General features: G+C 42.8%; 1 protein-coding gene and 1 non-coding gene across 3 annotated transcripts in view; both read right to left on the bottom strand.

The window, feature by feature from the left end:
* Nucleotides 1–13,124, bottom strand: part of EVA1A (eva-1 homolog A, regulator of programmed cell death) — a 202,327-nt gene that overhangs the window by 77,711 nt on the left and 111,492 nt on the right. The gene's annotated exons all lie outside the window — the stretch shown is intronic.
* TRNAC-GCA (transfer RNA cysteine (anticodon GCA)) lies at nucleotides 2,005–2,076 on the bottom strand. The gene has a single exon. It is a non-coding gene; the product is annotated as a tRNA-Cys (tRNA).

Genomic DNA, 13,124 nt, shown 5'->3' with positions numbered 1-13,124 from the left:
TGGGCTTGTCTGCATCACATCAATCACGGGCAAAATCCCAGAACATCTGTGACAGGGCTCAACAAATAAATAATTAATATACATTAACATGTAATGGAAAAGGAGTCATTAATTAACCCAGTCTCACGTTTTGATGAGCCTACAAATGAGCTTGATAAAAGTAATAGTGTTGAGGCAATGGGCTTTTGAAGAGCACCAAATTTGAATTCTTGAGTAATATACTTGGCTGGTTTAAAATAAACATAGTACAGTGTAGATTAATTGGAGACCAGCTGATAGCTTTCCAAATTAAATACTAAATGGCACACATTCACTCAGCAAGTGAATTTTCAGGCCCCTATAGATGTTATCTTGCCAGATGCTATTTAGTGTTTTTATTGCTGATACAGAAGAAAAGGTTAGACTATTATTTAGTAAATTTGTGGAGTTTTTGGAAGCAGGATGGAATACAGAGGACAATAAAGCAAAACCATCCAGAGAGGAATTCAGTAAACTGCACACAAGCCACGAGTATGAATTTCAGTAAAGTCCTGAATGTAAGATTAAACAGTGGAGAACTTGCTCCTCGGGCATGAGAAAGGAGGCCAGAAGCAAAATGGAAAAAGCCTAGAAAGTGATAGAATCTAAGTGGTGTAGACATCTTCAGCAGCATAATACATGTACTAGAAATGTAATACCAAGTAGAAGAAGAAATTATATAACAACACAACCTGGCATTGGTGTGACTGCTGCTGGTATTCAGAGCCTATTCTAAAGGCTGTAGGTACTGAGTAATGAAAAATAGTTGAGGGAAAAGACACAAGAATGAATAAAGAATTGGGACACCTCATTATGGAGAAAGACATGAGTAGATTTACCTCTTTAATTTTACAAAGAAAAGGCTGAGAGGTTTCTTAATTACAGACCATAAGTATTGAAAGAGAGAACTGGAATTAGCTAACTAAGTTTCTTCAACCTTAAAAGATCTTATAGTAGCCAACAGGTAGAAGTTAAATCTAGACATTCAGAACAGATATAAACCTGGTTTCTTTGACAATTTTGCAAGGGTTGTGGGATACTTACAGTCACTGGGAATCTTCAAACCAACTTCTTTTAATTTTCACACCAGTTCAAACAGCAATTAATTTAGGGAGGTCGTATGGCTTCTTGGCCTCAGTAATTTATCAGTTAAGTGACATGGCTTCAAATTTTTCTGTGGGAGGTTATTTTACAACCTAATAAATGTCATCTATGGGAAAAGTTTCATGGGATTCTGCATTTGTCTTTAATACACTACTAATGGAGTAACTGATTCCCTTGTTTTCTCTTCTCATCAAAGCACAATTAAAATAATGATCTTTCAGCAGATAATAACACCTTTTCTAATACTTGTAAAGAATAATCAGAGAATGAATCAAGCAATTAATTCTTAGTCCTTAGTCATCCCTCCCACTCAAGACCCAAACCAATGTTCACTTAAGCACAGGAATATGTGAGGAATGTTTCCTTCAGCCAAGCACTGGAGAAGAAGAGGGAAATTTGGCATTTTTGACACTAAGATTGCGGTATCTGTACCCAAACCAGAAGACTATGCAGAGAAAATGGAGATTCTTGCAGGGGTTGAAATAACTGCACTCCTGTGGTTAACACTCACTCCTTCTCTCCATCTTTACTTGCTTTTTGGCTGTGGCTTGTCCCTTTGGTTGCTCATGCTTTAATTTCCTTCATAATCTTGATCCCACTCAGTATCTAAACACTGTGTGTATTTCCTTAAAACCACAAAAAATCATAAAATCATAATTGTTTGGGTTGGAAGGGACTCTAATGATCCTCTCATTCCAATCCCCTGCCATGGACAGGGATACCTTTCACTAGACTAGGTTGCTTCAAGCCCCATCCAGCCTGGCCTTGAACACTTCCAGAGATGGGGCATCCACAGCTTCTCTGGAGAACCTGTTCTAGTTCCTCAATACCCTCACAATAAAGAATGGTTTCTCTAATATCTGACCTAAAAAGAAGCACCTGAGGGGGCACCTGGAGTTGAACCAGGGACCTCTTGATCTGCAGTCAAATGCTCTACCACTGAGCTATACCCCCTTCCTGAATGGCACTGCTCTGTAAATGAAACCCATTAGGACATTCCCTGCCCCAGGGAGTTCACAACATGACTATGAGCCAGCCTTGCAGAACTGGTCCAGCACAGACAACCTCACTGCATTTCTTCCTGAGCCTTGAACAAGACACTCACAGGGATGTAGCACTTCTGGGGTACCTCAGCAATGTCTTATGAATAAAAGTGTGTGAATGTGAGTGAATAAAAACAGAACTTTACAGCTAGTGCTGGACAGTGTCAGCTAATGAATTGCAAAATGATGGGAAAAATGCTCTGCATTCCCTTAAACTCCTTCCCTGCGCTTCTTTCCAAATATGGAACAGGGTTACCTGTCCAGGTCCTTTGCCCACATGTGCACAGCAAGGTCAGCTGCATTGTCCATCCCTTTTCTCAGCCAGCACCATGCCCTTTGTCCCCTCAGCAGGGTAGGTGAACACCCACAATCAGAGGTAATAGTGGCCTGAAATATTTATTAGTATCAAGATTCTTGCTGGAATCACAGTACATGTTCAAACACCAGGACAGTGAAACAGCATGTCCATGGGGTCAGCCAGGAGGCTCTGGTTTGGAGAATCCAATGTAGGCAAAGTCAGACAAACACTAAATAAATAAATGGGAAAGGCTGAACCCTAATGCAAACAAAGAGAATTCGTTTGCTCTAAATGGTGAACCACATGGACTGAGATTTCTGCAGAAAGCACCTACAGACAGGTACATTCACTGGGACTTTGGGTAAGGTCCCCAGACCGAACTTTTTGGCACCATTTGCTGTGATTTTGATTCATCCAAAGTTTGCCACATCAAAAGTTTTTAGTATGAGTGCTTTAAAAAGCATGATCTCTCCCAAGATGAGCACCATCCCACAATGAGCTACCACAGCCAACCCTCCTTACAAACCATTAATAGGGATCTTAAACAAAAACAGTCTAACATTGTTCCCTTCTGTTCCCCTGAGGTATCTTCCACCAAGTCTTGGCATTTATTCATCACTATGTGTTTTTGGTGCCTCCAGCCTGTTTTCAGTCTGCTTTATAATCCTCATCTCCAGTCAATTTAAATTAAATTTTCAGTACAGTCTTCATGAAACAATACATTAATTGCCTCAGTACATGAATAGACATCTTATTTACACAGATTAAATGACCATATTATTTTCATCTACTTGGCCTTCAGTTGGATCAAGCTAAGTGATTAAGTTTTCTCTGGATTTCTTTACCAAATCTATGTGTGTGTCATCCATGTTCCTCTTCAATGGTGAAGTCAACATGTATAGACGGGCAGCATACTTTCTACATGCCATTAAAGGAATCAAACTAATAACTAAAGTGTGCTCTGAGTCACACAGAAAATTCAATAAACTCTTCTTCACCAGGGATGAGGTTTGCTTTAACTGCTTACAGATTTACTTTGTTTAGTCTTTTCTCCAGTATTCCATGACAACAAAATTCACCCTTTCCTTTTCCATCATTTACATTCCATTTTGGCAATTCTCTTGAGGGTTCACTAATATACATATGGCTCCATGTGAATGCATGGCACAGCAAATTCTTCTTCCTTCCTTATTTAGGCTCCTTCACTAGACATGGAAGCCAAATTTATCGGATAGTTACTAACTCTTTTAATGACTGCTGCTCATTTGTAAAGATCAATACAACATATTTTCCTCTGTCCTCTGGTTCTCATTTGATTCTTCTAGTTTTCAGAGACAACTCTGTGAGCCAGCTCCTTGACTAATTGCATGACAAACACAGCAGGCAGATTTAGTTTCCCAAGTTTCATTTTTAAGATTTTCCTGTTTCCCATATCCCTAAAAATTCGCCCCTTTCCTGATGTATTCAGTTACTGTTAGTGTCAGGAGATAGCACAGAGATTCGGTAAATCCAGCAGTACTGACTTCAAGTTCTCATTCTGTGGGGCCTCCTAATGCTGTTAGACAGTTTGAGGTCTAAAACGGGATGAAAGGAGACAAGGCGAGGTAAATATGTCACTTCCACTCACGGCGCTCTGTGGATGTTCCCCAACTTGGTGAAAGTCAGCTAACCCACAAGAAGTGCAGGAAGGTATGTTGGCATGGGAAAAAGTTTCTGTCTGTAATGCCTACAGACACCCTTTGCACAGATCAGAGCTCCTTTTCCACCGTGGATACGGAGTCACCCCGGTACAAGAACAGGATTCTGGATCAGCATCATATCTGAACTCTTTATTTCTTTGTGTCATTCCACTAAACATAAGTACAAATTTCCATCACCAGTCATGAAATAGCTGTTTCAACAGAGTTCTGGAAGTTTGAAGACATACACACCCCAAAAAACAACCAAACATCTGAGCAGCAAAATGATGTAAATTGGAGAAAATGAAGTGTCCTCTACATGGGCCCTACCCTTTCAAAGCACAAACATTTCCAAAACCTAATGCAGAGAGAAGCTTGTTCCAGCTGCCGTGTGACTCAGACTGGCATAAGGAACTGGCCAGGGCAGTTCTGGGACAGCAAAGTGGGGATAAAATAAAGGCCAAATACTGCCTTGGTTCAGAAGATGTGAAACTTTCAAGTAACTGAACACCAGCCTATTGAACATCCCTGGCTCTCTACTATGTCCCATCAATTCTAACATTCTGCTGCACACACAGGCCAGTGAAGCACAAGCAGCAGCCTACATCAAAGTCAGGACTGTGTCTACAATGCTTCCATCTGAAGTGTCTAATACTTCCACCTCATCACTTACTCAGGTTCTGAAAGGAGATGTGAACAAAGCTGAAGACACAGTGAAGACCTTCAAAATGGCCAGTTCTTTAGGGAGTTTCAGGCCTGGGCTATGGGTCCTAAGGAAGGATCTCAGGGAGACACAGTTGTGGAGTATAGCAATGATTGTTTGATGAGATGAGAAAAGGAAGACAAAAAAGATCAAAATGGACTGAATAAGTCTCTTGGTATCAGCATCTGTGACTCGCTTGCTATCAGCATTGTGACATTGCATTACTTTCTCCTGTTGTCTTGCCTAAGACCTATTGAAATGAGAGCAGCACATCTTAGACAATTTGTTGAAATCACTTCAAGTCTCTGAGTGATGTTAATGATTAGTGACCAAGGGTGGAGTGCAGTGAGGTGAATGGCAGATAAATGGCAGATAACAGAATCCACCTTCATGGAGAACTTTTATCTGAGCACTTCCATGGATTCTGAATATATCTCATCACATCCTACTTTATACCTTACTTACCTTCATCACTCTTCTGCAAAGTATCCTCATATTTTTTTTTAAATGCAGAGATTAAGAAATGAGGGGGTAATTGACCTGCTGAGGTCACCCAGGCCTGTCCAGGCTTCCAGGACTGGTTCAGACAGAGACCTCACTTGCACTTTTGGAACTGCAGACAAATCTTATGGGTGGTTGGTCCTTAAGGATGTGCTTGGAGCTCTGCTACTCCCTCCCCTCATGACACCAGCACTGCAAAACCCATCATGAGCTGGAAGAACAGTTAAGGGCACAAGAAACAGTGTCAGACCTTGTGAAGGTGCTTCAAGTTTGGTGCATGTGCTCTTGGAGCTGCCAAATTTAAAGAGACTCAAGAAGATTTTAGCAGAATTATTCACAGAGACAGCCTGTCTCCACATGTCTATCAATAATGCTCAAGTGTCAACACTTCCAGGCTTGGATCTGAAGATGCCCTCACCTGCTACAGGATTGCTAATGGCCATTATCTGGTTCATAAATGGGGAAAGTCAGGCACAAAACAATAAAACAATTCTTCTGCAGTAACTCAGATCAGAGCTGGAGTATAAAAAAAAAAGAAAAAAGAAAAATGAAAAATTGAAATCCTGGCTCAAGTATCCTATATTATCTACAGAGTGATTGAACTGCTCCTCTCAGAGTTTTCTCTTTCATTCCTTTTCCATCACTCCCACTTCTCTCCCATTGCCAACCATGTGTCTCATTGGCAGTTTCCTTCATGGAGTCTTTTCCACCATTCTTACCCCAGTAATGATCCCTTCCTCCCAGTTCTGCTTCTTTGCTGTGGGTCTTTCCAAATGCCATTGCATCGGCCCATCTCCCTGGGACCAGAGTCACCTCTCTGGAGGGGAACGTGCAGCTGTTGGTGGCTGGAAAGCAGCCAGAGGGCCTCCATTCCCCCCAGCTATGCTGCAGGAGGATGCTGAGTGATGGTGTCAGCAAAGAGCAGTAAGAGGCCTTGGCTGCCTGTTCAATACCTGAAAGCAGCCCCAACTCACTGGAAAATGGATCTGAAGGAGGAAGGTTGCTCCCCCTGGCCTCAACCAAATGATATTTCATCCAGTGTGAAGGAGATGTTGATAGAAGGGTCTGTGTCATCACAGATGAGGGACTTCTGGCTGGTAGAGATGTGCCTCCACCAGTCACCTCTACTCCAACAAGTGGCAGGACCCTGTCAGAGGATCCTGCTTGCCCACAGCCAGAAGTGAATGCACAGTGCTCCAGTCTGCTCATAAAAAGGCCTGTCAGGGAGGGCAGGGGGGGGCACGGGCAGGACAGCCAGCTCCTCTGTGTTATGTGTAAGGAGTCAGGGTTAGAAGTGGGTTTAATTAGGGCATTGCTGCTTTGACTTGAGAACACAGGGGTTTGAAAGCATACAGGTTTCATGTTAAGTTCTTTTTGAACTCAGGAGGAAGGGTTGGACTTGCTATTTGTGAGCATCTCACTGATCTACTCCTTGGGTCTATCAATCCATGGTGAACTCCTCCAGTGCGTCTCTCCCAGGATATACTTCATTAGCTCAACCCAGCTACACACAATTTGGTCTCAGAACACACAATGGCCAGATAAAGGGACTAGTATGGCATGCTGCCACAGAAAAGGGGCTTGAGCAGAGCACAGGTACTCTCCAGGCCTGCCTTCCCAAGCAGCATGTCTCCAAGTGATGAAATGCATTGCTATCAAATATCATGACAGAAAGTGCAAATATATAAAACATGAGGGTTCCTCTTAAAAATAAATGTTGCTCCATGATCTTTTTCCCAGGAGAAGGAAGTTTCCAGAGTGCTGGCTCTCTGCGTGTGGTATCACATATTGCATGGCCTGTTCCCTATAAGCTCTCAACATATGCTATGAATCTGCCTCTGCACTACAAGTATTCTAAATCAGATGCTTATGCCTTCTTCTGATCTTTTGCAGTCACACGTACATACATTGGATTTTGCCACAGGCTATCCATCATTCCTCCCTTTCCAGCATCTGAAGCACATGACTCGCAATTTGGTTTTATGTGTGTTTTACTGCAGTTTCCATATAATCATACAGGAAACTTTAATTCTCACCTTATGAGCCCAAGTCTGCAGTTCTAATCCTTGTCTCTCACAAGTGTCATGACTGAATGTCTGATTTCCGACAGTCTGTATTTCCCACAAATGAAGGAAAAATCAAATTCAGTTGCAATCAGAGCCTTGCTCCTCACAATCAGTTATTTACCCACATCATTTTTCACCTTCTATCCTAAAGTAACATCTAAAGCCCTTGGGCATTGCCACCCTCTGCCTCTGAGTTTGCTCATTTCAGTTGTGGGCTAAGCAGAGTGGTGCTGCATGAGATGGTCATTTTCCATCACCACAGGACAGACAGCTCTGCTGAGGCATCCATCACCCTCTAATGACCCGGATTTCCTGCGGGCATCAAGGGGAAGCTGCCTCATCCACTGCAGACATGTCACGTCTCAAGACTGTGACTTGCCCCTCATTCCTCCCTCTCCTTCCTTTCTACACATTCACCAGGAATTCACTGTGCTCATCCCCTTCCTCATCCCAGACTGGAAGTGGCAGGCACAGCTGGTTGGCATCATTCACCTTCCAGCTGCCTCTTTTAAAGGCCATAAAAAGGAAAAGGGGCTGTAGGTCACCCCAACCCCCAGCTCACCCCAGCCCCTTACCAGCTGTACAAACCCTCCTGCCTCAAGGGCTGACATAATTTGGCAGAGCACTCACCAGAAGAGTGCTGTCTGTACAAATGCATGTCCAATACCTCACCAAGGGATCCTGATCCCAGAAGGGCTCACCCACCACCCTCTGACATCATGCTGTATGTGCCTCATCCCCTGCAATGACACAGCTCTGTTTATGGTCAGGGAATGTCACTCTTCCAGGAGGGCATTTCCCAGGCAGAGGGAGATTTCTAGCACAAATATGTCCTTGTTGGTTGGGTGAAAGAAGGTGGAGGACTTTTTCGCTCTCTGGAAAGAGGCGAATTGGGAAGGGTTGACAGAGAAGTGGTCTGGTAAGATGCCTGCTCTCTGCATGAGGCAGATGGCACAGACACATCAGAGAAGCCCTATAAACAACCAGTTTATAGGGCTTCAGTCACAAGCCCTTTCATCTGCTTCAAATATAGGCTCTACCACCTTCCAGCTGGGGCTGGAAAACATCAGGTCTGCTCTGCCTGAAGGGCTTTGTGAGTTTGTATGTTCTGAACCCCTGCCAGGTGTAACTTTGGTGCTGGAGGGATCAATGTTAGGCCCTGTGCAATGCATCCATAATGCAGTGACTTATGCATGGAGGAGGGAAGCTGGGGAAATTCCCTCCCACTATAAACTATTTCTTGGCTCTTTGCATTAGTTGTCAGCCCTTGGGAGTATATTTTCCTCTATTCCCATTTTTCTGTGGTCTGCATTATCATTTGCTAAATATTAGAGTGTGCTATTTATCATGAGGTCCACAACCCCTGTCCACTCCAGGGAGTTTGCAACTAAGTCACAGCAATAAATTTTCTGATATTCTATGGGCTTTACAGTGCTAAGAGGCACACAGCTGAAATCTTTATCTCAGAGCCTTCATCCTCTAATCTCACAGTGAAACACTCATCACCAAAGGCAGGGAGGATGCACACGAACACAGGTTGTTTATACTCACAGCAGATTCAGACTCAGGCTCCAAGTCTGCTTACTAATAATGATGATTACTGCAGCTCCTCTGGTTTTATAACATGTTTGAAGAGCTCAGGGAAACCACATTATCTGGAACTCTCTTTCAACAGTATGTTAGGTTCACAGGATCTGCTGGGCTAGCAAAGGAAAGGGTGTGTTTGTGGACTGGGAATCTGTTATAATAATATCATGGTGACCAAAATGAGCACCATGGTCTACAATTACTGCTGTGTTCATTGCAGAACAGAGTCACCCAAGACCTGACTCAAAACCTGTCGACTCCACTGAAAGTATTTTGCAGCAGGTCCTAGGAGCCACTTGGACAAGACATCATCGCTTACTGACTTTTTCTGCCCACTGTGTTTAGGGAGTTTGGACTTTCTCCCTGCAATAGCTGTTATCTAAGAAGGGATTCAAACTTTGACTAGAAAGGTTACTTCAATATATCCATATTTCTGATCCCAAAGTCCTTTTCAGAGTCGTTCTTGGTTAATGACTAGAAATGTTCCAGCTTCTCTTGGCAGTAGGATCTGATCCCAAGAACCTTCAAAGAAAACCAGAGTTCAGACTGAACTGGTAATATTTAATAAAGATTAGGAAGGGTAATTAAAAGAAATAAATTAAATGCTACTAGAATGTACATGTCCAAAAGAAACACTGGTTTGAGGAGTCTGTATTTTTCAAAGTTATCAAATTAGCCCAGTTTGGTTTCCACTGCCAATCTAAATAATGATGGATGTTGTCCAATCTCTTTTCGTTCCAAGTAGGCTGAGAAATCATGGACAAGGTCATTAGTGTGAGAGAAGAGGCATTCTCCTGCTCCAAATGTCCCAGACAGAGGTGAATGGAACAGCTGCTCCTTTCTCAGAGAAGGAGAACAGCAAAAGGAGAAGAGGAAACTTGAGCAGCCAAGTGGCCGTGTCCTGTGGACAGAAGGAACAGCTGGTATTAACTGGTTTTGCTTTGCCAACCTTATGGCAACAAAAATGAGAGAAAGAACTGGATGAAATATTTTGAGAACAGCCTAAGAACAAAAAATGGGGCAGCATCCCCTGCAGTGACAGGGCATAGCCCTCACCTCTGTTCCTCTCTTACTCTCTCACTGTGATGGGAGCCAAGTTCAGGGTTCACTGGCCATTCCCTGGCCAATGCCAGACTCACTCTCCAGCTCACAGGGCAGTATCAATATTTCCCCCACTTTTTTTTTTTTTTTTTTTTTTTTTTTTTTTTTTTTTTTTTTTTTTTTGCAGCCTCATAGCCCTTTCTGACAGTAAGGCTGTGTTGATCAGTAGCAGGGATGTTTTTTAGCATGCCAGGCTCATGAATGCCATAGCCTGTTATCAAAGAAAGACTGAAGAATAAACAAAGAGAGAAAGGAAGAATAAAGATCAATAATACTCCTTGATCTGAATTTCAAATCCAGGATATATATATATTAATAAACTAAAGGGCTCAAGCACGGGCTTGGAATTGTACACAGATTGTAACTTTAAATCTTCCAGAGGTATTTTGGTCTGCTCTCTGCCCTGGCATGGCTCAGGGGACAGCACAGCCAGGGACTTTTCACTGCAGTTCAGGTATAGAGATTTCCTCTCTTCAGATGTGAGCCATGCCTTGCCACTTGCTCTTAGGACCAGGGAGCATTTTAATTGTACAATTGTAGCTCATGGGGACTCTCTCCAAAACAGAGTTAAATCTCCAATCTGGCTGCCCAGTATAAGGGATGCCTGGCAGGTCACAGCTCCCTCCTTGATGTACTCAGACTCATTCCCTGCCCCCTCTGCTGCTTGGGAGACACCAAGTGCTGGGAGCTGCAAGCTGGGGTACTAATCCTAGCACAGGGATTTCCCACCAGTGGGCATTAAACCAGCACCAGTAACTCCCAGGACACCTCCATGGGGCAGGGACAGTGGAGTGGCCAAGCATGGCATGCTGCAAGACTGGCTGATGGTGCTGATGGCTTTGCAGCCAGCTGGAGAAGGCTCTAATTAGGTTGTGTTGGCTTTTGCCAAGATCAGGGCTGGGTAGTTCCTGGTATAGCCTCACAAACCACTGGACCTAGGTGGAAGCCGCATGCACTAAATGCTCTGCTTAGAATGGAGAGTTTCCCTGTGTTTCTGGAGGTGTTCACTGCAGGGGCCTGGTCTGTTCTTCAGGTCACACAGGTTGTCCAAGCAAGCAGCTCCTTGCAGGCTTGGCTGCAGCATGTCCTTCCAACCAGGCAGAGCTGGGCACACAGGATGGCTGGGCAGTCAGGAAGCAGGAGGGTTTGGAGGTGCTCATGGACCTGCTGGTGTCACCCCAGCTGCTTCCATGAGGACAAACACCACACAAAGCTGGTGAAACTGGATCTGCAGGAGCATTCTGCCTCATACAGTGCATAAACACCATCAGGAGCTTTGACTATAGGACAAGCTGTTATTCTTGCACTGGTTCAAGGCATTTCTGGTTGAGAATTCTCATGTTTTCAACATTAAAAACTCTAGCCCTAACAGCAAACTCCTGCCTCAGAGTTGGGTAAGCTTCCACTGAGACAAAAGATTGGGAAAGGTTTTCTTTTTTCATGAACTGGGAAAAGGAAATGCATTTCAGAAGGACATGGTTTCTTTTAATGTCCCAAAACAGAAAAGAGAATCTTTGCTTTTCTGTGCTGTAAGAAGGACATCATTGCCATGTCCATTTTTGGGATTCACTGTTTTCAAAGATGGGTAAAAACAAGAAATAAATAGCAACATGCCTCTCTCCTGCATTCTTGTGTCCTCCACAGGAGCAGCTGCCAGGGCAAAAGAAACTATATTAAGACCACTGCATCCTTCAGACAAAGATAAACTCTTCCCAAGGTTTCATCTTTGCACAGTGACAAGAAGCTGGGAAGTCAATATAACTGTCCACATGGGCATTCCATGTGTGAGAACCCATTATTGTCAGCACTGATCCAAGAATAATCCAGCTGGTCAAATACCCATGATCCAGTTAAATTTGACTGTTGAGTGCTTTTGAACAGCCCTAGGCTGAAACATCAAAGACAGATTGTGCAAATATTAGGCAGGATCTATAAATAAACCAAATTGTCTAAAATATTGCTTTATGTGTATATATGGGCTACTGAGCTCTCTGTATCTAGTCTGTACAAAAACAAATTTCCTTGGCTACAGCAAGAGCTGAGAAACCTCTAGACAGTTACATTCAGAATCAGAATCAAAACCTGAATCCCATCCTGCAAAACAGGGTTCAAACCCACTGAAGACTAAGAACTCTTCAGAAGAGATGTTATTTATACAAAGCAGATATTATCTAACTACGCACTAATTTTCTACTTTTCTGGTAATAAGATGTGAAACTGTCAAAGACTAATATGTTTAAAAAAAAAGAAATTATTTGAAGCAATTTAATAAAATTGTAACCAACAATGTGCTTGAAGATAGTTTAGACATCATGAGGTTTGAAGACAGGAAAGTAAGGAGAAATAATTATTGAAAATAGATAATTTTCTAGAAAACATATTCAAGATAAGAACTATCTGGCATAACTTCAGATGTCAACAATGCAGATATTCACATCTGGTCCAGTCACCACGGGTTCCTTTAAAAAGGAGAGAGAAAACAAGCACTTGTAAGGGGTACCTGAGATACCTACTTGAAAATGAGATAAACTGCAACCTAGAAATGCCTTTTTCTTTTCATATACTGACTACAAAGGGAGGCCAAGGTATCTAGTCCATATGTAGCTGATTATACCATAGACAGCTACATCTGGTCAGCATTAGAGTGTGTTTAATAACACACCTATTTGCAAATGCATTCCTATTCAGATCAATATGTCTGTGCACTCAGTTCTACAGCCTTCTACTTAGACTCCAGGTTTCTAGTCCAAACTTTAGTCTTGAACTTCAAAGTGGGTTGGACCAAGGTAAACTGAGACCTACAACTTGCTAAGTAAGGTCCCTCAGGAAAACACAACTCTCCAAGCCAGGGTGAGACCCCTGAGACAGAGACACAGAAATCCCTTCAGAAAGCCTGCAGAAGAGCACTGACAGAGAAACAGACAGATCATTACAAGTCATTCTACCTTATGGAAAATATTTTTGCCATAACCAAAATGTCAATGCTAATGGTTAAATACATTTCCTTGAATAAAATCTGCCCAA

Source organism: Haemorhous mexicanus, chromosome 3 (assembly GCF_027477595.1).
Source record: "Haemorhous mexicanus isolate bHaeMex1 chromosome 3, bHaeMex1.pri, whole genome shotgun sequence".
Classification (NCBI taxonomy): domain Eukaryota; kingdom Metazoa; phylum Chordata; class Aves; order Passeriformes; family Fringillidae; genus Haemorhous; species Haemorhous mexicanus.
Note: the sequence above shows the minus strand (reverse complement) of the source record. Positions and strands in the feature narration are given on the sequence as shown.